The following is a 22,725-nucleotide window of genomic DNA, read 5'->3' as shown; positions in this document are numbered from 1 at the left end:
ATTGAAATCGTTGGTGTAAAGTTGCACAGGTTAATCGCTTATCTCTTAGTTAACGTTCGTTCGCGACGAAGTCCGAAGTTGGTAAATTTTAAATGCTTCACGTAACACTTTTCCCATCATTTTTGTTCCTGTCTTTCATGTCGAATAAAATAGCAGAAAATTAAGAGAGTTTTAGTTTAGGTTGATCTGTGTCTTTCACATATAATAGCTGATTCCGCTCATTGATAAAACAAAAAAACATTTAAAGAAAAAAGAAAATGTAAATACATTTTAAACTTTTAGTGTAAAATAAACAAATAAGAATGCTACAGCCGGACAAGGATAAATACTTTGTACCACTTCGTCTAATACTATCATTTACACATTTTGTTAATAATAACCCAAAAATTATACATCATTTTTATGCAGATTTATGCACAATTTTCATGAAAGTCGTCGTATTGGGAGATAATCAAAACGTCAAATAACGTGGTCCAAATTTAACAAATTTAATTTACTTGTCAAAGATTTTATTGCTTTCCAATTGTTTCCGTCATCACAAAACCACAAACTAGACTTCTTCGAGGCTTGCTTTCATGGTAGCCTCTATACATGGCGCAGTCAAAAAAGTAGAACTATATAGTCCAAATTTCTTATCGTTTATTTAGTAATGAACAATTTTCATCATAAAATATTAAAAATTAATCCTTTTCGGCGTATAAACACTTATTTGTCTTTAGAAATCTAGTATAGGTTGAGATACAAAAAATAGACTTACGTCGTGCAAATTCAACAGAATTGATTTTTCCGTTAAATTATTATTATCAACCAATTTTCATCAAGAAGTATTGAAGTTTAGGGTTTGTTCCAATACAAAGATACAGTTTCCCTATGATCCAAAGCTTAGACACCAATTTAGAATGCCGAAATACAATTAACATATGATTTTTTTTGGGAAAGTCTGCAAATTACACATTTTTTTCATAGAACGACTTATAAAAACAACGCCGTGTAAGGGGAGAGGATGGAAAAGTAATCTTATCCGAAGCATTGCTAATAGTGTTTATGCTTCGGGTGATGGACAAACATTAGGCGATAATAAAAAATGAAGCAATGAAAGCGTAATCACCACTCTTGGACTACTATTTTTGTGCAAGATTGTTTGCAATGATTTGTGCCGCTTTCCTTTTTGGAAACCAGATATGTATTTTATGAAAATAGCTCTTCAGTGAATTTGTGTTTTATTATGCTAACATGAAGTGCATATTAGACGTAAAATTAACAATTCAACGAAAATTATTTATTTTGAAAAAATTAACTAACCTAGTACATAGCTCCCTTTCTTGTTGTAATTCATTAACAAAACTTGTTAAGCTGGGCTTAATTCACTATTTTGTGAGTTTAAATCGACTATCTTAGTTTAGCTAATTACAGAAGAGATATTGGGCAAAATATACATTATACATACATTTTAAAGAACTACAAATTTTTGGTTTTATTGCTACTACTTAATATAAGCCTAAAGGCCGCTATAAAACGAAGATGCATTATGTTATTATTATTATTGTTATTATTATAATTTTACGTTAATGAAATAAATTCTTAGACTAAAAAAGAGACATTGAGCACTAGCAGCACAGGCTATCGGCTCTAATATAAATAAATGTACATTAGATAATGAGCTTAGTAGTATCAATAAAGTAATATATAGAATTGATATTCGGTTCTGAAGCTGATTTTAGAATGTCCAAAAGGTTAGTCGTTCCAAATGCAATACTTCTAGCCAAGGAAAGGTCAAGGCAGTCGCAGAGAATGTGCTTCACAGTGAGAGTTTGTCCACAACTGCAGATTGGGGAGGAAGACTTCTTCAAGATCCAGTGGTGAGTTGCAATTGTATGACCAAGGCGAGTTCTAGGAATTATCAAAAACTGGAAATTATATATATAAAATATAGGCCATTTTAGTTATAAGCAATAACAAAATAAAAGAGGTTAACAAAGATTTTATGGAAACTCTTTAGTAGCTAACAAAAATGAAAGCCCATTATATATATAAAAGATTTAAAAATACCAGACAAAATGTCACATGCATGAAGGCATTATAAAGAAAGAAAAACTGCTAGAAACGAAATATATGTTGTTCTTAACGTACCTATCGGTCTAATTGATTGTAATACGTTTTTAATTGACTCTTGAAATTTTTCACAATGTGGATACATAGATATATGTATTACAAGTCCACTCACAGCGACTTCCTTTTAAGACGATTGATTCTCTTCCATCAAATGGTATAAAATGATGTGCCGAAGCATTTTTCCTAATAATTAAATTGATTAACACGGATAATTTGTAAATTGGATTATATTTCATATTTCCCAATCTTTTATTATTCGTAATGCACAATTTTCTACTACTAGCCCATTTATGTTCCGTTTTCTGTGCTGATGTAGATTAAAACATAAATGAACAAGGAGATAACCACTTATCTGGAAGTCAGCAAACAAAAAATTGCACATTAAAAGTTTACTTTCCGCGCTATTGTACTTGTGGAGGGAAATGCATCACCATCCAAAGATATTCAACACCTTTTGGCGGTGGACGACCTATCATCCTTGATTTGCACTTTAATAATTGAGTTTGCTCCCTTAATAAGTGTTGGAGGTCTCTTGGAAGCTTCTTTTATTATTGATTTGCTTCTGGAGCGCTTAAGCAAATTTTTATAATTTCCAGCCGCATAGCGCATCTTTGTTTTATGGTGGTGACTTATAAAATATAATGATTAGTTGTTTCAATAGTTAATATTATTTCCCTTTATTAAGTGATGACAATGATATCAATAAATTCGTTATACTTATTATATATGCCAACAGATTATTTCTGCTATAATTAGGTAAGCTAAAGACAGTAGCAACTTAAGCAAAGTTTAACAATACTTCTTATTGAACTAGAGAATAAAAAACTGTTCAAGTCATAGAAAGATGATACGAAACATTATCAACAATCTTGCATTTAAAGGTTTTTCTCTTCGTTAGATTAAATCCTTGTTTTAATCGTAGATGTTCATCATTAGATCATTAGATGTTCATTTTTCAAATTTTTTAATTTGTGCCACGAGGCCATAAGCAATCAATGTATATAATCTGTTATGAGAATCCTTATCATCGTTTTAGCGTCAAGCTAAACGTGCACGAACACGCATAGACGTAAATTTATTCTTTCATGAAATAGTACAATTGTGTTTATTCAAGTGGGTGTCGATCGTTACATCAAAAAGTGCCCATTTCCTCCTCAGGAAATTTGCGTATCTTTTTATTGGCTACTTCATCAATGATTGGTTTGTTTGTAAATTTATCAAAGATAATATCAGCTGTTATTTTGTGGTTTTGACGCCCACAAATAAATGCAAACACAAGTTTTTCATTTGCAAATGTATGGCAGCAACGAAAACAACACTAAAGTTTTACGCGATTGCAACATAAGCGTGTATCAACTATTGACTTCATCGCAAATGAAAATTAACTTTCAAACATGTGATTACGTATAGCATTAACCATTCATTTGTCATTTCATTCTCGAGTCTTGAGGTGTTTGCTTCACTTATGCGCGGCCGCTGAGAAAAATGCTTTCTCGATGAAATTATGTAAGCAGGCGATCATCGCCGTGATTATCGCCTGGTACTATCGTCCCTCAAATCTTCAATCAATATGCAATAATTGAGAGAAATGTAAAAAGTGAGAACCAAATTGACGTTTATTTATTTTGTATAAATAAGCTACATATGGCAAACACTAAGCATGTAAAATGAAATGGATAGAAAATAACGTAGAATTTGAAAAAAATAATAAACTTAAATTCAGTGTTTAAATTTTTAGGTTTCTTATTTTAGAAAATGTTAATTATTGTATATTCTTTTTTACAGATTTTCCATAAAAATGATAAGATTTTTATATAATTTTAATTCCAGTAGTTATGTAATATTTATGTACATTGTTGTTTAGGTAAATTCTATGCCAACAATCCTATAATTGATTCACCCAATTACCTCCATTCTGGTGTTTTCAAACATCAACACCATCGTCTTTATAGGTCGCCTGGAGAATTCAAATGATCTTCTCCCACCTTTTAGTAGATGCAAATGTTGTGCAGCGCTACCCAAACGTTTATAATTTTTCCCAACATCTTTGGGCTGCGGCAGCTCTTTCTCTCTTTCTGTAGAATACTCCAGCGCCCTAGAGAAACATTCAAACACTGTAGTCAGATTTTCGCAATACTAAATACTGTAATCTTAACTTCTATACATGCCAATGCATATTTCCGCAATGTTCCTCGCCTTGCAACGAATTGCGTTGTATTTTTCTTTAGAGGATCCGCCGAACTTCGGTAAGGTTTTATCAGGCAAAGGTCTAGGAGGTATCCACTATCAACCGACAAAAAATAGGAAAGACGTAGTTTTTTGTCTCCTAATTTTTCTTTTTACTGCTTACCAAGCAGCCAAGTATTGGTCTCATGCCCGGTCCAATGGTTTTCTAGGGAAGGTCTTTCATCGAAGTGCACTTATGCGAATCATGGCAAGATCCGGGGGATTTCAAATTGACTGACAGCAAATCTAGAATAAAATGCGTATATACGTTCCGTCAACACATCCAATTACTGTAAGAAATAATAAAAATATTATTATTATTATTATTATTATTATTTTAATTTCAGACTAATGAATTGAATTCTTAGACTAAAAAAAGAGACATTGAGCACTAGCAACACAGGCTATCGGCTCTATTATAATGGCCATTTATTCAACAAAAAGTTCATTTATCTACCACCTGAAATACCAAATGTCTGGTAAAACCGCTTCTTCGTCTCCGCGTTTAAGTTTTGTTTTCAACTCTTGTAACACCTCTGATACACTGGTTGATAACGTGCTTTCTGCAACACTTACGGGCTGGTCGCTGCAAGACATTGGTAGCCTCCTGAAGCCAACACTTCCAAAATTATAGGTAAGCGCTACACCGGCGGTATGCATGTACTTCTCATACCAACACTCTCACCAGTTTTTCTGAGGATGTAATGAAACGCCACTTTGAAAACGCAGAACTTCTGCATAAATCTACGTACAACGATATAACATATATTTGTACATGGTTTGTAGATATTAGAAACAATTTAATTACTTACTCGTTTCAGGGAGATCCTTTCTTCTGCGGCGCAGTTGTGATTGCTATCCTTTTCAATGCAGGAGTATAAAAGGAAGCTACGGTACTTTCCGTTAATAATGTACACAATGGTTAACATTGCTTAATTTAGCACGACTGTTAAAGAAAATTGGACTTAACAAATTTTTTTTGCTTTTTCTTCGCAGTTCACAAATATAATATTAGACACACTTTATTTTTTTTAATTTTTTACAATTTTTAAAATGATAATTCATTTTCTAACAACTGTTTTTATTTTTCTTTTGCAGCTGCTTTTTTTACAAATGCAACTGTAAAAGGGCGATTTTTGGTAATTTTGCTTGGTTTGTACTCAATACTTAAGCAAACTTGTTATCAGCGATACCAATTTTACTGCTGTTAGATTAGAAGTAGCTGAGAAAGCACATTTGGCGGTGATCGTTAGCAAATTTGCCTACATGATTAGATTGATGATTTTCTTGGTGATGATCGCCTGCTTCATTGCCGGTTGCTTAAATGATTACCCCCTGTAAATGGGAAATAAAATACATTCCAACTAAGATTGTTCAAAAAATTCGTAAGTTTTAAAATGTAGGTCAACTAATTTTGTTTGATTTTTATTCCAATTTTCTAATTAAAACTGTTAATCCGCCAAACATTGTTATAAATCTTGTATCTCCAACGTTTTCATAAACCATCATAAACTGTCGATGTCATTGACAAAGCGCAAAACATAAAAAAAAAAATAAAAGCTCATTACTCTATTGGATAGATATAAGATATTCAGAATAAATCCGCTTTAAGATATATTTTAGGAAAATTAAAAAGCTGGCTTTCGGTTTGGCTTCTATTTATATTATATGTTTTATAAATTTATAATACTGTATAAATACGTAAAATAAAAATAACAAGTAAGAAAATATAAATTTAGTCGGGACCGAATCTTTTATACCTATCACCGTTATGCTAAAATAGACATAAGAACAACATTTTTATGCTCTATAATATGGAATGGGCGCAGCTGATTTTTGCTGTTTTCAAAATAAAAGCCTTTATTGTGCAAGTGTGCGGGCGCTGCAGGCGGGTGCTTCGAAAAAATTACATCAATTCCAAATTCTTTTGCAAATATGTAGGTTATATCTTTATTTTACTAACGGGAAAATGTATACCACAAATACTACAACGTTGTGCAAGAAGACACATGGATAGACGAAAAGGCGGACATGTTTGGATGCATTCCAAATTTGAATCTAGCTAAGAATTTGCATATTTTATGGTTTTTAAAACTTGTTGTAAAACAAATGCTACAGCATCATCCATAGAATATGCCTTCATATTTTTATAAATTTTTTTGCAGTAGTTTATGAATAACGAGCAAAAACTAACTTTTTGTTTGTTTTTGAAAAACAGAGCAAGAACTTCCACCACATTTGATGTCGATACCTTCAATTTTGCGGCCAAGAGAAAAAATTTGCGACCTGTTTACAACAGACTTAACAGAGGTGGACAGACCAACATGCTTAAACCGATTTAAAATATGATGCTAATCAAGAATATATACTTTGTAGACTCTCTGATGCTTCCTTCTGGTCGTTGCAAAAGTTTTAACAAAATCAATATACCCTCATCCTTTGGTGATGGATATCAATTCTCAGGAGTCAGGACGCAGCGCCTTTGGCCTTTTACTATAGGATGAATACATGGCAAAAAATAATTATGTTTATTAATAATTATGTAATCGTTAATATTGAAAATGAAAGTTAATAATATGCACTTACTTTTATCTCTTAATTGGAATGTCATCCGCGGCCTCGCCATCTAGCAGATGAGGGCTTCCCAATATATATAAAAAACTTTTCAAAAATAAAGCTAACATTATATAACAATAACCATGGTCCTATTCCAGTCGTACGACATATATACGAAAGTGTTTATCACCAATCCTTGCCGCCTTTAAATATTTTAGCTCGACAATAATATTTTTGCCCAGAGTCTGCGTCGTGTCGTCGTTTGGCCCTCCTACGCTCTTTTGTACGGACAATCTGTTAATAATTAATTTTGTAAGGAAACGTTTTGCGTACTGCCTAACGACAAATCCGTCCGCATAATTGTCTGGCCATATTACGAAATATTCCTCATCCGTAAACAAGAAAATTCTAAAAGCATTCGGTCGTTTTGTCCGATCGTGCGCCAAGTTACACGTGAAATTGTAATATATCTATTTTTGTTACCTACTTCTAATTTCTATACATGAATGATGATATGTTGTAGTTATGAGCGATAAACATATGCTTATACATAAGATAGCACTAATAAAATTTATACATAAGATAGCAACGCATACATAGATAAATAAGCGTTGATCTATTGCAACACATACATCGTAAAACGCTGCCAGCTTATAACAAGCGCAGGCAGAGCAACTGCATAATGGGACAGCGATGGTGACCACGATTATAAAAGCGCGTAACACAACGCGCTCAGCCTTTCATTTCTACCATAACATTCAAAGAGGTAAAAGATCTCGAACAAAGTATTTCCTTGTGTTTGATTCTGTTAATAGGCATATTTTTTCAACTTACGGCCAGGGGATGGCAGACTCAGCTTAGTCATCTTTCCTGAACAACGGATGGGACCACCCTCTTCGATGCCGTTTCGAACGGTTAGGGACAATAAAAGCAAATAGAATGCACGTAGGAATGGACGAATCGCCCTGCAGGCCCAAGGTTGGTTGCTGTAACATCTCTTGTGTATTGTTGCAGAATTTCTCGCAGTACTCGGTGCGTACGAAACGCCGATAATAATATCGAAGGAAAGAACTAAGAGCAAGGGGTGAGATGCGAATCGCTGCGTTGGTTTTCTTTACAATTTGTTTCTTTGCCTTGTATTTGTGGTCCGCGCTTCTTCGTTGCTCGATGTTCCCGCAGTTTGTTTAGTCGTAGTGTGTGAACCGTAGCAGATGAATGGTACGATGTTGACTTTGTTTTTATTCTCTTGTAGTCGAAGAATAAGTGGTATGTAATTGCAAAAGTTGACTTATAATAGCATTTTACAATTCGATAAAACAAAACACGAAGAATTATTTTGTCTTTTGACCGCTATCGGATACCGACAACGGTTGATGTAGCCTGGTACAAATGTAAAATAGAACTCTACATTCCAAATCCCATGAGGTGTAAAAACTGCCAACGCCTGGGCCATACGGCAAAAAGATGCACCAGTCCTCCATCCTGTGCTAACTGTCTTCCTCCACATACTGAAAACTGTACCCGTAATTTCTGCTTAAATTGCGATGATCAACACTCGGCGTTAGACAAAGAACGCCCACGTTTTATACAAATGCGTGAAATTCTAAAAATCAAAACAAAAAATTACTGTAGCATGGGTGAAGCGCGACGCAAATACCGGGAAACAAATCCATCTGGAACCAAAAAAATTCAGAAAAGTAATGTCTACGCTGCTGTCGCCTCGCAAATCGAGCCTAGTAAGACTTCAACTGCAACTGCTTCCAATGAAAAACCTGTTCCACCGTTAACCAAAAATTATATTGCGAAACCAGTTACATCACTTGCCAAAGATAATATTGAAAAAATCAAAACAACAGCAAATATTGAAAAAATTAAAACAACAACACATATGCCAAAATCTAATAATCTAGATCCCCCAGAGTCACCAGTTCTAAACTCTACTCAACAAATTACAAGCTGTAATGAATCCAATCTTTCATGCCTCAATCAACCTGCAATTTCAAATTACTCACGTGCCCACTCGTGGCGGTTCAAATGTGCCCAGACACCTAAGTATAGATTATTCTGCTGGTAAGAACAAATTATTCACGCAAAATTCTTATAGTGACATTTTCGACGGAGACGCTGACATGTCACCTTAACCTACTTTCCACTCCATGTCACTACAATTAAATAAAGTTTTTAAAATTCTACAATGGAATATTAACGGACTTCTTAACAATTTTGATGAACTCCGTACACTCGCAAGTGATCTCAGTCCAACCTTTACATCGCTTCAAGAAACCCATTGTAGAACCTCTTTTAATCCTATTCCACCCAAATCATATACTGGATACTTCACGAATGCTGATCAAAATTTATATTCCGAACAAGGAGTTGGTGTTTTTATAAAATCAAGTATACCTCACAAACGCATAAATTTAAGCTCAAATATACAAGCCGTAGCGATACAAATAATGTTAAACATAAAATTTACAGTGCTTTTGCTCTATATTCCACCTTCGCAATCGTTTTCTCAGCAAGAACTATACAATTTATTCTTCGTACGTACTTCCAGTGCTTCCATCGAAAATAAAAGGACTCCATCGGATTATCGCCCGATCTCTCTTTTATCTTGCCTCTCAAAGGTACTGGAAAAGATTATGGCATCTAGATTATCTTGCTTTCTTGAGTCCAAGAACCTGATAACAAAGCAACAAGTTGGTTTCAAGCGGAGTAGAGGGTGCATCGACGCTCTATTAGATATTGATTATTTTACAAGCAAAGCAATTTCCGAACGAAATCACGTAACAATTCTCTCAATTGATTTCGAAAAAGCATTTGACAGAGTTGGTCTTCATGTTATTTTAAGACTCTTGAAATCATGGAATGTTGGACCCAAATTCTTCAACTACATCAAATCATTCATGTCGCATCGGCGGTTTAAAGTTAGAATCAACAATCATCTTTCTGAGTCCTTTCCGCTAATGAATGGCATTCCGTAAGGATCTCCTCTGTCTGTCATGCTTTTTCAGATCGCCTTCAACGAAATTAGCAAAATTCTTTGCGGTGTACCAAGAGTGGAACATTGTCTTTACGCGGACGATCTATACAACAACACGAAAGCAATCAACATCCTCGAATCTATTGGACGAGAAATCTCCGCATGGGCAAACTCGTCACGGGCTAAAATTTCTATACAAAAATCTAAAAGAATGTACATTTGTCGAAAGCAGATTTGCGATGCAGGAAATCTACTGATGTGTATTAATGGCTTACCAGTACTAAACGTGCAGACGCTCCATGTTCTTGGGCTCACTTTTTCCAACAAGCATCGTTGAAAAGCACACTGTCTTCGGTTTAAAAATTTTATTTTAACAAGGGTGAATTTCATACAGTACGTTGCTTGAAGAAGCCATGCGCATATTAACACTATTGCTTATCTTACCCAAATGCTTGTGTTAAGCAAGATTGATTATGCTTTGATAATTTATGGCAATAGCTGTAAATCTAATATAAACATCCTTGAACCGCTCTATCACCAAGCCGTCAGAGCAAGTTCTTACGCTTTTCGGACGATACCCATAAATAATATTATAACTGAAACTGGTCTCCCAACTTTGGAAAATAGACTGTATGAGTTAAAAGCTAAAATAGTCCCCAAGCTTCTTAATTCAAACAAATTTATTCTCGGTGATAACGTGAAAAAATTATTGTTGCGAAGAAAATTCCAAAGTCACCGTCTGCAATTGACCATTGTTTGTACGTCGCGAAGGAATTGAATATTCCCTTAAAAATTTTCCGCTCTTTTGGTGTTAAGCCTCCATGGATTTTGAAAGACTGCTCTTTTGACATCTCGCTGCCTATGCACACGAAAAAAGATACCCCAAATTACGTCTTCAGGAATCTAATAGCTGAAAAAACCCAAGTATTAGAGAGTACTGATTGGAATCTTTTAAACACAGGTAGCTCAAAATCTTTTGGCCTGCCTCCTGCTTGTGCCGTGGTAGATGCTACAGGACAGGTTCTACTTAATCACATATTTCACGAAAGTACTTCAACGTTCACAACCGAAGCCAGAGCTATCCTTCACGCTGCGAACCTTGCCCATAAAAACAAACTCAAAACCGTCATTGTTACCGACAGTTTGTCTGTATTACAAGCTATTCGGAACCCTTCGACTTCAAGATGGAGCAGCATCAACAAATTAAGAAATATAGATACTACACCCGACGGAAAAATTAAAATGTTATGGGTGCCAAGTCACATCGATTTATTGGGAGATGAGCAGGCTGATCGAGCGGCAAAGTATGCTGTTTCTGCTCCTCTAATTATGGATGATGTCATGGAAAAGTTGGATCTTCAAAGATACATTGGCAGAAAAGTTAAAGTGAAAATTGCGGAAGGAAATTTACAATACCATCATCAACACTACTCTTCCATTAACCCTCAATTAACTCTACCTTTATATCCAACAAACGTTGAGAAAACAAAGATCCAAACTTTTTCGAGAACTCGCCTTGGTCATACAATTGCAACTCACCAATGGATCTTGAAGAAGTCTTCCTCCCCAATCTGCAGTTGTGGACAAACTCTCACTATAAAGCACATTCTCTGCGACTGCCTTGACCTTTCCTTGGGTAGAAGTATTGCATTTGGAGCGACTAACGCTTTGGACATTCTAAAATCAGCTTCAGAACCGAATATCAATTCTATATATTACTTTATTAATACTGCTAAGCTCATTATCTAATGTACATTTAGTTAAATTAGAGTCGATAGCCTGTGTTGCTAGTGCTTTTTTTTAGTCTAAGAATTTATTTCATTAGTCTAAAATTGTAATAATAATAATTATTTGTTAATTTTGTTACGTAATCTTATAAAGCTCAGTCGATGCTTCTTTAATTCACTCGTTTCATTTATTTATTTTTCTTATTTTCCTTTTCTTGCTCACAAGCTGTGATCTGACACCTGGTTTAAGCCCGTCCGTAAGGTACATTGGCTATACTATTATTTGTCTGTTCCTTCACCGTTGGTCCATTAGTCCGTATTCCGTGTCCCCCACCCATACCCCGTCTCAGCGGTACCTAAAGACTGCTTAGCTACTTATCATTCTTTGTTTTACTTATTTATACTTATCTTAAGTACATTAAGGAATGTAACGTTTTATATATATATGTTTTTTCTTTTCACATCTTTTTTTTTAATATATTTTTCATCATAAATCAATAAGGAAACAGAAAGAAAAATAAAAATTACAAAAAAAAAATAAAGACTTATAACTTATGGCGAAAAGTAGAAAGATGATGATGATGATTGTGTGACTGGATGACTGTTCTGTTGTTAGAACCGCTTTCTTTCTTTCTTTTAAGCTCTGGCAATGTCAACACATTTCTTTATTCCGCACTCGAAAATAATTTCTCTTTGCTCTTACGACAAAGCCCACGGTATGTTAGTTTCATTTTTTTGAGTAAAAAAAGAGAACTTAAACTTCTTTTCAAGGTGATTTCGTGTATTTCATTTATGTATTTATTTATGTTAACTGTCTATTAATCGTATAGTTTATTTGTTAAGTTTTGTTTATTGTGGTTTACTAACAATAAGTTTAAGCTATCTTTCGCTAGAACGGTAATTAATAGTTTTCCCAAGTTTTTAATACATTTAATTTTTTTCTTTTGTCCTTTTTTTTCTTTGAGATTAATCTATTTTACGCCAATAACATCACGAGGTATCTCTCAGTCGTTCGATTTTAATTCACTATCAATATTTATTAAAATGTTTTTATGTTTCAGTATTTATAGTTGGTTAACAAAAGGGAATAGCTTTCTTTTCTTCACTATTCTATCAAGCGCAACTTTCGTTTTTATTTGTTTTTTTTTACCAAAAATTTTTCAATACATATTATGTTTGTTTGTATTGTACTTGCCGGCTTTTAGATTAACATTTTTTGATGCGAGAGCTCGAGAGAATTTAAAATCATATGTTAAGTAAATTTTATTATTATTATTATTATTATAAATTTAGCCAGAGAACAAATTCTAAGACTAAAGTCTTAAAAAGCTAGCATCTAAGGCTTTCGGCTTTATTATAAACTCTACCGCACTTGAGATCGGAACCCACGACCATTGAGTTGCCAGTCGAGATTCCTCGCCTTCCGCCACTCAGGCGGAAAAGTAAATTTTACTTTTACTTTTACATATATTTAAATATACAGGCTAAAATAGTTTAATACAATTCTTCAAATGTTTTACATACTCCCTTTTTATTTATTTTTAATTGGGTTTTCAGTTTTGTATATTATTTACAATAAAAACAATTTAAATTACTTGTTATTTCTGTTATTGTATTCTCTATCCGTGATTAATATTTTGTTTATTAGTAGTAGTAGTGTACAAAACAGTTAAGGGTTTTGTTATTTTCTATGCTTCAATGGCGTTTACTTTGCCAAGTTGTTGGATTTGTGTCTATTTTTTTTTTTCAATAAATTCTTCTTTTTTTTGTTCTTCGCAATTATTTTTCGTTTTACAATGTATGAGGAATTTTTAATTTTGTACTTAATTTTTATTACAAGACACACTATTAAATTGATTTCTTAAATTACTGAGACGAACAAATTATGAGTAGGCTTATAACTTATCAATTTTGGAATTAATTCACCAAGTTTACAAGAAAGCACTATTTGCTTCTATTAATTTATCAAAAAAAGGAAAACAATTCTTTTACTTTTCAATTACTTGCAATGCTTTTAAAATAAAATTATTGCTTTTTATGTCAATCCACAAAATTTTTCTTTGCATTTTAATTCACGATCTGCATTTTACGAGATTTGCCAACCAACTCGCTCTAATCAAATCATTTCCCATCATTTCACTTCCATCGATTATTTTCCTGTCCATAGCGGCAAGCCGCTACTCTTGCCAAATGTGCTCTCGAATAACGGGAGGCCGTTATTACGACACACTCATGCTATTGCGATGGTGATGGTTCAATCAGACCGGCAGATCCCCTACCCTGCTTTTGTACGCGGAGGTTACAAGGGTTATGAAAATTTTTATATTATGTACCATAAGTTTATATAAATTAATAAATGAAAAGAAACAGGTAAGAAAGTTATATTTGGCGGGGGCTGAATCTCGCGTACACACCACTGCTTTTCGCATTTCACTTTGCAGGTTCTTTTTTTGATGCCCATATCGCTGGTATTATTAAGAAAAAGTAATCGCTTTGTCTACCATATTCAGTTTAGAATTAATTTATTTTTAGGCAGATAATGTATCTTCATTTGAGGAGAGAACAAAATAGTTTTAAACATTTTGTCTTGTTTGTTATAATAAATAAGCCTTAAATATCAAAAAAATGAAACAAATAAAATTTAATCACTTTTAAGCTTGTGTGGGCATGACAGATGTTTCCATTTTTGCACGTAATGAGTAGAGTGTTTCGTAAAGTAAACGTGCAAAATTTCACGCTTCTATCTTTTATAATTTTCGAGTAACAAGCAAAAATCCAAAAGTTTTTGCTAAAAAAAAAAAGGGGTTGCGTTTAATTTACGCTCCACTACGAGCTACTGCTGTGACCAATTTGGCCCGTTTTCAATATCAACCAGCGTGCAAAAACTTCAAAAAACCAACACCATACAGACAGACAGACATGGCTAAATCAACTCAGAATTTCACGCTGATCAAGAATATATTTACTTTATAGGGTCTCTGAAGCTTCCTTTTGGGGTGTTACATACATTATGGAAAAAGAAGCGCACAAGCGCACTTTTCGAGTTGGTTGTCATTTTCTTTTCTCTTCTTGCTATCTTTTCCAGTGCGTCGGTAAATTTCAAGAATACTTCTAAAAATTTTTAAAATTTTTGTGTAGTGAAGCGACATCTTGCACCCTTAACAAACGACCTTCACCTCGCTTTGCACTTCTCAAGTAAAAAACACAGAAGTCGATTTTAACTATTTGTAAATTCTTTATATCATATTTACTATACTATATCTCTTGATATAGATTACTAGGCTTTCGTAAGCGATTTTATTTCAAAAGCCTGCGAAATATTGTTGTACGACCGAATATCCATTTCGACATTACGCTCATCATTACTATTATAGGATTGAAGGATTCTAATTTCTATTAAAAAAACAAATTTGCAATATGTCTCTGAACACAGGAGATTTTTGATAAATTCGTTTAAACATTTTTGACAAAAAATTGTTTTTTTGGGCTTTTTCGTCCAAACATCCACTAATAGTACAAGAATGAATATTTTTTAAATCGTGCTCCACTAGGCAGCAGGATAAGGTAATTTTTTTATACTCAAGTTTGCACCGAAAAGCGGATCGGGCACAGAATCCCTAAAATTTTTCAGAAATAATTTTTTTAATACTTAAACATATCCTTAATAATATTAAGTTATTATGCTGTCTTTCCATCTGAAAAAAATTTAAAAAGAACGGGTTTTTGAAAGCTGTCATCAAGTCAGTTTAGCCAATTGTAAGACATGATGAGTGCAATAGTAAAGTAAATAAAGATTCGAAGAATGAAATATAAATACAATTACAAGATCTCCTCCTACAGAGACTTGTGAACAACTTTCTATATAGTTCAACCTAGGATTTTGGGCTTCAAAACGCCAAATCAATTCACTTTTTATCTGCCAAAGTATCTCGGCAACCCTAAATAGCATACAGCAATTAAAACGTTGCATTTTATTTTTTTGATAAGCATGAACATGTTTCATGACTAGCTGTTATTTATTTATTAATTACGTGAGCAAATAGTATCGCGACCTAGAAGATTTTTTGTACACGCCCATGTCGCTAGGCCCCAAAATTGCCCGGTTTTAATGTGTTAATATTCGAAAGCCTAAGTGTGCTCGGGCAAGCCTGTTTTTCTACAGCAATAGAAATAAGTGTTGTGCCCTTCAGCGTTCAAAAGGCCAGCCAACGCACATCAGACGTTGAGTTTTGTTTAATATCGTCGTCGCCGTTTGTTGCTTTACCTTAGCCCACTAGACCAAAGCTGCGTAGGTGAGCATGGGAAGAATTATGGTGGCATACGACCAGTAGATCATTTTTGGACTTATACCCCATGTTTTACCGTAAAGGCGCTTTACATGAGGATTCCAGTTTAAGCCTCTTTCAAAAATGACGCCCAGATAGTTCACTTCATTTGAATAGTCAAGGATAACGACCTGTAGGTGGACGTTGTTCAATGTTAATTTACTCTTCTTCAAGAAACGCACCAGGATGATTTTTTGTGGATTAATTCTTAATTCTGGCAGCACTCCTGGGTTTTGCTTGCGGCTTTTTGCATGTGATCCCTAAGCATTTGTTCATGCCAGCCCATCATAGAAATTACCAAGTCGCATAATCTACTGTTTTGAATCCCATGTCGTTCAGATTCGCTAGCAGCTCATCTATGACTACGGTCCAAATATAACGGGAAAGCTCTTCCCTTGGGGCACCCTTTGTCGCTTCGATAGGTAAAATGGTACTTTTGTAGGGGCTTTATTGCCTTATAAAGTTATCTAAAGTTTTCTGTTCAATTTTGATGAGAAAGGAAGTCAGCTAGATGGGCCTATATAATTTCGGCAGGTACTAATTTTTGCTCCCTGATTTTAGCATAAAGAGCATCCTGGCTAGAAGGCTAGTCTTGTCAAGTCTAGAAAGATGTTCATGAGACTTTCTGCGCTTTGTTGGAGTAGATACCGCCTTGTTCTATCTGGTCCCGGCGCCTTGTAGGAGCGGAAATCTGACATCGAGATTATGGTCTTCAGAACTCGGTAAGTGTCCGTCTCTAGGACACACCTAACCCTTAATATCGCACCCCACAGCCATCTCGGAAACTAGCCTCTCCATCAGGAGGCGACCAGTTTCTTCCAGACTTCTCTGTGTAATCTCTGCTAGGTTTTTTTAAAATGCATACTCAACTGCTGTGGTTTTTAGCTAGGGCTTTTCGGAGCCGTGCTGCTTTTGGGACACTTTTTATGACGTCATAGTGCTACGGTAGCCCGGCTGTCTGAGCACGACGTTGTATGTGGCGATGGCTTCCTTGTATTTAGCCCAGTCGCTGACATTTTTAGCCCCGTTGAACCCTTTTCTAGCCTGGAATTCAAGCTTTTGTGGTGTCTGCTTTCAGCAAGGCAAATGCCTCGTTGACTTTTTCGTCTTTAAAAGACAGCTTTATTCATAGGCTCCTTGTATGTTTGAAAAAAAAATCTGCGCTTCAAGTTCTCAAGGCGTGGACATATGTTTCTGTTTTCCGAGAGTAGAGAGCGAAACACTTCTCAATTCCTACGTTTGGGATCTGTGTACTTTCGGCATGATCCCGTATTGGGCAGACCTTAAGAGTTCTATATTAGCATTAAATGATAGATGTTATTTAGGTTTCTGCAAACAACTCCGAACGGATTGAACAGCTCGTGATTATTTTTACATTGACTCACCCTAATGAAGATAAAACTCCTAAAGAAGCTGTTAGGACCATTAAAGTTTATCTCACCAAGCAATGTGAGCGAATCGATAGTACCATTTATTAAACTTAATTAATAAGTAAAAAGAGAAACAAGCGGGCCCTAACCCAAATTCCTAAGGGAAAACAGCAAGAATTGCTTTTGAACAGATTCAATTGAATCCAGTATTGTGGCTGCCTTGAATGATGCCAGACGTCACGGAAAGCTCATCCGACGTGCAGAACTTAAATAGACCCTTGAGTGATTTGTTATCCAAATAACTGCCTATCCATTTCACTAAGTAAAAAGAGAAACCAGGGTTCGAAGATCAATAAGTTATGGTTAACTACGTCAAACACTTTACTAAAATCAGTATATACGACATCCGTGCGATAGCCACTAGGTATAGCCTTGAAAACATGGAAAATAAATTGTAAGAGATTCGTCACAGTTGACTTCCTTTCAGAAAGCTGTGCTGAAATGAAGATAGCAAAAACTAAATACTGAATAACAATTCGTTGAAACAATTTAGAAAAAACAATTAACTTGGCAATGATCCTGTAGTTCGCAACTTAATTTCTGTTTCCACATTTGTGAAGTCGAGTAAGGAAGCTGGTCTATTAGATATTTTCTGAAATGGCCAAGTTAGGAAACCAAATCGCGTTTATGATTTGATATAGGTAATTAACAATTAAATCGGAATCACCAGTTGAAAAATTTCGACAGAAGTGTTCAGCAAAGAAATTTTAAGACCAGAGGACTCGGAGCCATTGAAAGAAACTTGCGAGGAGTATGTAGAGACTTTTCTTTTGGAGTTACAAAATTAAAAAATCATTTAGGATTAACAAGCGGTGAGGATTTTCTCAACTGAACGTTAATTCGTCGCATTAATATTGGTATTTGCGGTAATTAAATCTATGCGTTGCATCAAAATAGGCGAAATAATAGTAAGCAGAATCACTTTTCATAAATTTTTTGAAAAGTTTGGTTTTCCTATTTTTGTAATATTTAATTCTTTTGTACAAACCATTGCGCGCACTTGTTTCAAGGGTGAAGTTGGGTGATGGGAACACATGCAGAAATAGTTAGCTTTAATATCTTACGGAACGATGACAATACGGTTCCAATATTCTCAGCAGAAAAATTAAGCATAAGGTGTAAAAGATGATGATGAGATTTAAGTAATATGATATTAGTTTTATTAAAATCATAATCTTTATTTGACTTGACTTGTACAAAATTGAAGACCTCCAAGGTTATGACCACACCAGCATGTTTAGACTTTTTGGCCACGTCACAAATGAGGGCAGCATGTTTCGTATATATCCGCATTTGAGCTAATATAGTAGCAAGTTACATATAATTGTTTACTGACAATTCGCGGCCGAATGGCAATAAATTCATTGTCGGGAGGAGTAGGAAACTGAAATCAGTAGGACGGGCCTGTAACAGACATGGCAATTAAAACATCACCACTAGTGCGATTTAACCGATCCTTGCTGATAATCTAGAAAGAATTGTGCAAAAGTTTTGGTGAAAGCCAAACAGAAAACTCCGTGCTCATTGAATTTATGTAGAACGAATTTTTTAATCTGCGCTGCTAACATTCCAGTAAATAATAGTTATTGGCCCTGAAGAAACATTTCGTTTCTTGAGACTGATAGAATTACCGAATTAGTATTACGGAGACGATCACGAGGAATAAACTCCTTTATTATGGGTCTAACTGGCTACAATGGTTTATTGAACAAAATTTTCATGTTTTCAATCGGAACTAACACCTTAAAGAACAAAATAGCTCTTTATTGAAATGAGGGGAATTTGAAAACGCTAACACGTTTTTGCAGCAAGATAACTTTTTATGTCGTCCTCAGAGGTGTCATGCGCTAATCTTGACGCGGATGTTGCCTTTCGGGGTGTACTGGCGTCAAACAGACGTTATCCGTATTAGGAACGTACGGAATCACGGGTACAGAACTTTGAGTTGGGGAGCAAATAGGAGGAGTGACTACACTTGCTCGTGCAACTTGTGCGACTTGTTGTGATGATGCCTAGCAGATATATCCGAACAGATAGGAGAAGAGGAGAGTTTGTTGTTTTTGATAATTGTTTTTCGAGAGGTAGACTGAATAGACTGAACGGCGTCACTAACGGAAGTCACCTCAGCAAAGCTGACATGGGTACTGGCTTATCTTTGTTATTTGTATTACCTAGTACGTTTACGATGGAGGAAGTGCTAATATTTTTTGGAGGCAAGGATGGAGCACTCGGTGCCTTAACCGGATTCGCCAATGGTAAATCCGTGGCGAACAACGTAGACCAATACTGTTTTTTAATAAAGGCAAACAATATATATTAAACATTCGCCTGAATAGGCAAGAGTCTCGGCTAGCAACTCAATGGTCGTGGGTTCCAATGTCAAATGCGGTAGAGTTTTTAATAAAGCCGAAAACGTTAGATGCTAGTGCTCTAAGACTTTAGTCTTAGAATTTATTCTCTGACTAAATTTATAATAATAATCATAATATTGTTATGAAATTCGCTCCATCGCTCAATCGTTTCCATCGGCCTGCACCTGCATGACGAGCCTGCGAATATGCACTTAGGTTTTACCTGTTTGCTTTTCCACTAATCGTTTTCATTGACCTGCAGCTGCATGAGGCGCCTGCGACTGCTCATTTGGTTTTCCCTTCTTTAGGGAATTTATTCTTACGAAAATTACTTAGCTGACATTTAACTGAATTTGGGATTTTCGAAACAATATATTAGAAACATTTACAAAACCTACTAGACAAAATATGATATGTGTGAAGGCATTATAAAACTCCAGACGCATAAGTTTAATTATTGCCGTCGAAGTGACTGGTTTGAGTTTGTTTTTATATTTATATGAGTAACTCTTTGCATACAAATTACGTGTTGATACTAACGAGAGGAACACATATAAGCAATTTTAAATTTGCTTGTTTGTAAATTCAATGGTTTTCCCCAACTAAACAGCGTCGGCTTGGAGAAAAGTAAGTTAATCGCAATTTCCATTTAAATATTCCATTTTCAACTATTTACTACTTATAATTTTTACCTTAGGTTTGAGTGGGCCGTAGTTATCGAACAAAAAAGAAGACGAGTTAAAACAAAAAATGTTTGAGGCAAACTGGAGGAGCATCGAAAGATGTGGGATTGGCTGTGGAGGAGAAAAAAATTACAGTGTTAGCAAATTTAGAGGCAGCAGTCGAGGGAGTTAAAGGTGCACTGAAATTTGACAAATCTCCCGATAGTGATGCAATTCCTTCCACCAATAGCGTAGCACTACGAACAAAATTAGGGAAAAAGGATAATATCTCGTTTTAGACCGCAATTGGTAAGCCAAGCTGTTAAGTTTATTTGCGGAAATAAGGAGCATAATTCACGACCGTTTCATTACTCTGTGCTTCTTGTCGATTGCCCTCAATTCAACAGAAATAAGAGTTCAATCATTGGTAAGTGAAGGTCTGAAAGATGCAATATAAGCTAGAGTGGTATATCCCATGCGGCTAGGTACCCAGAGAAAATGAAAACAAAATGCATCAGATATGAGACCGCATAATCAAGATCTGATTTTTAATACATAAGAATGACACGGATAAGACAGATTTACTGTCGGACACGATAAGGAATTCTTTCAGTGCTTGAGTATTTCCCAACCGGATAGCTTCCAGAATCGTCAGACATTCAGCCGAAAATATGGACACGCATGGGTGGTTTGAGAAATAAGCTGCCATGTCATTATTTGGAAACCAGAGACTACTACCTGCAACGTCAGACTTTGTTCGAGTAACGACGTAGTACTTCTGCAAGTAAGAACTTAATAAGTGAGTGAAAGTAACGTGAACGAAAAGTAATTTTGCATAAACCATGTATACCAGCTCTAAGAATGCTGTAATTATTGAGTTTTTCAGAAAAAGTTTTAAAAAAGAGAAGAATTGCGCGATAAAAGATCACAAATGAAAGATGAGGCCGGATGATTTTAATTGGGTAAAATTTTATTAAACGAAATTTGGTGAGTGAACGAAATCTTTCATGCAGAGACATAACGTTTGCTATTTGTTCTGAGCTTAGAGTGTGAGTGGATTTCATTTCACCATGAAGAACGAAGACATTTCCATTGAATTCTGCACAATTTCAGGAGATCCTTACTTGAAATGTCGAATAAGACTAAGCAAACGTATTCTAATTTTAGCCTTACTAGTCCAAGATGTAGCTTAATTAAAAAACAATGGTCGAAACACTACAAAACACCACACATAGATTTCAGGACGTTAATCAGCTGAAAACACTTTATCATTGTGAGCAGCAAGAGAAAATTTCGAGTTTAGAACAATGACTGAACAGTCAAACGTTTCAACAAACGGTATAGTAGAACCAGATATGAGGAGTGGAGTGGCAATAGGTTTCTCTGTTTTTTTTTTTGGAAAACCAACGGACTTAGTTTTAATAAATGAAATTGTGAGTTGGAGAAACTGAAGATGGGACGAGGTAATAGCAAGGGCGGACTGTGAGCAATGTCTGCATAATTCTGAAGCAGAGTTAGAACTGAAAATGGCCAGGTCATCAACATAATCCAACACTGAGATGTTCTTAATTGAGTTTATGTCTATGGATGAGAATGCACCCAGATACCATTCTCGAAGATTTTTCTACCTGTGGAAGCTAAAGCACTACATCTATAGGAGTTAAGATTTATAGGCAGATTATTCTTTTTTCTTAAATTGATAACTTGCAAGGTGCATCAAGAAGAGGGTATGCACGCAGTGATAAGAATTCCTTGAGTAGAATTAGCCTATTTTCAATGTTCAACGGCTTGAGATGACTATTACGAGTGCCATCTAAGCCTGGAAATGAGTTTTTAGCGAGGCTAAGTGCTTTATTGTGTTCAGGAGACATATGTCATCTAAGAAGATTTTATCCCGATGCTCTCCATATGATACAGAAGGACTCATTGGGCCAGAAGGTCCAGCGAGTTTGTCACAAAATTCATTAAAAAGTTGTGCGGCCATAGAGCAATAAGAGAAAGTGGCTCCTCTAAAAATTCTCACAGTACGCTAAAGAGCTGAAACTCATACTTTGCTATTGAAATTTTGACAATACTTTTTCCAACCTTTACGTCTTGCCATTCCGAGGGTATGTGGGTATTCGTCTCTAGCATCGTGTAAAACTTCGAAAATTTATTTTAGAAGGACATCTTTTACATTTATTTACAGCAAGTATAAGTTTGTCAGAAAATCTTTTGGGCTTAGGGGGATGAAATCTTGCAGACACCTTTCGGGTCAGTGCACAGGTAAAAAACACGCAGAAATTATCGGAGAAACAACCCTATAAGTCATTGAGGTGGATTGTGTTGGGTACGTTACGGACAATGTTGTTAA

The 22,725-nt window shown here is 35.2% G+C and overlaps 1 long non-coding RNA gene across 4 annotated transcripts; it reads right to left on the bottom strand.

The window, feature by feature from the left end:
* Positions 1-3,223: 3,223 nt before the first annotated feature.
* On the bottom strand, positions 3,224-5,372 carry LOC119637615. 4 transcript variants are annotated; one of them, XR_005247296.1, is made up of 5 exons: positions 5,151-5,372; positions 4,799-5,082; positions 4,463-4,628; positions 4,021-4,395; positions 3,224-3,671 (listed from the first exon to the last, which is right to left on the bottom strand). It is a non-coding gene; the product is annotated as an uncharacterized LOC119637615 (long non-coding RNA). The 4 variants fall into 4 exon arrangements; XR_005247298.1 differs by lacking the exon at positions 3,224-3,671 and having other exon boundaries at positions 3,922-4,207; positions 4,269-4,395; XR_005247295.1 differs by lacking the exon at positions 3,224-3,671 and having other exon boundaries at positions 3,922-4,395.
* Positions 5,373-22,725: the final 17,353 nt, after the last annotated feature.

This window comes from Glossina fuscipes, unplaced genomic scaffold (genome assembly GCF_014805625.2).
Source record: "Glossina fuscipes isolate IAEA_lab_2018 unplaced genomic scaffold, Yale_Gfus_2 60, whole genome shotgun sequence".
Taxonomy (NCBI): Eukaryota; Metazoa; Arthropoda; class Insecta; order Diptera; family Glossinidae; genus Glossina; species Glossina fuscipes.
This window is presented reverse-complemented; position numbering and strand designations above follow the sequence as displayed.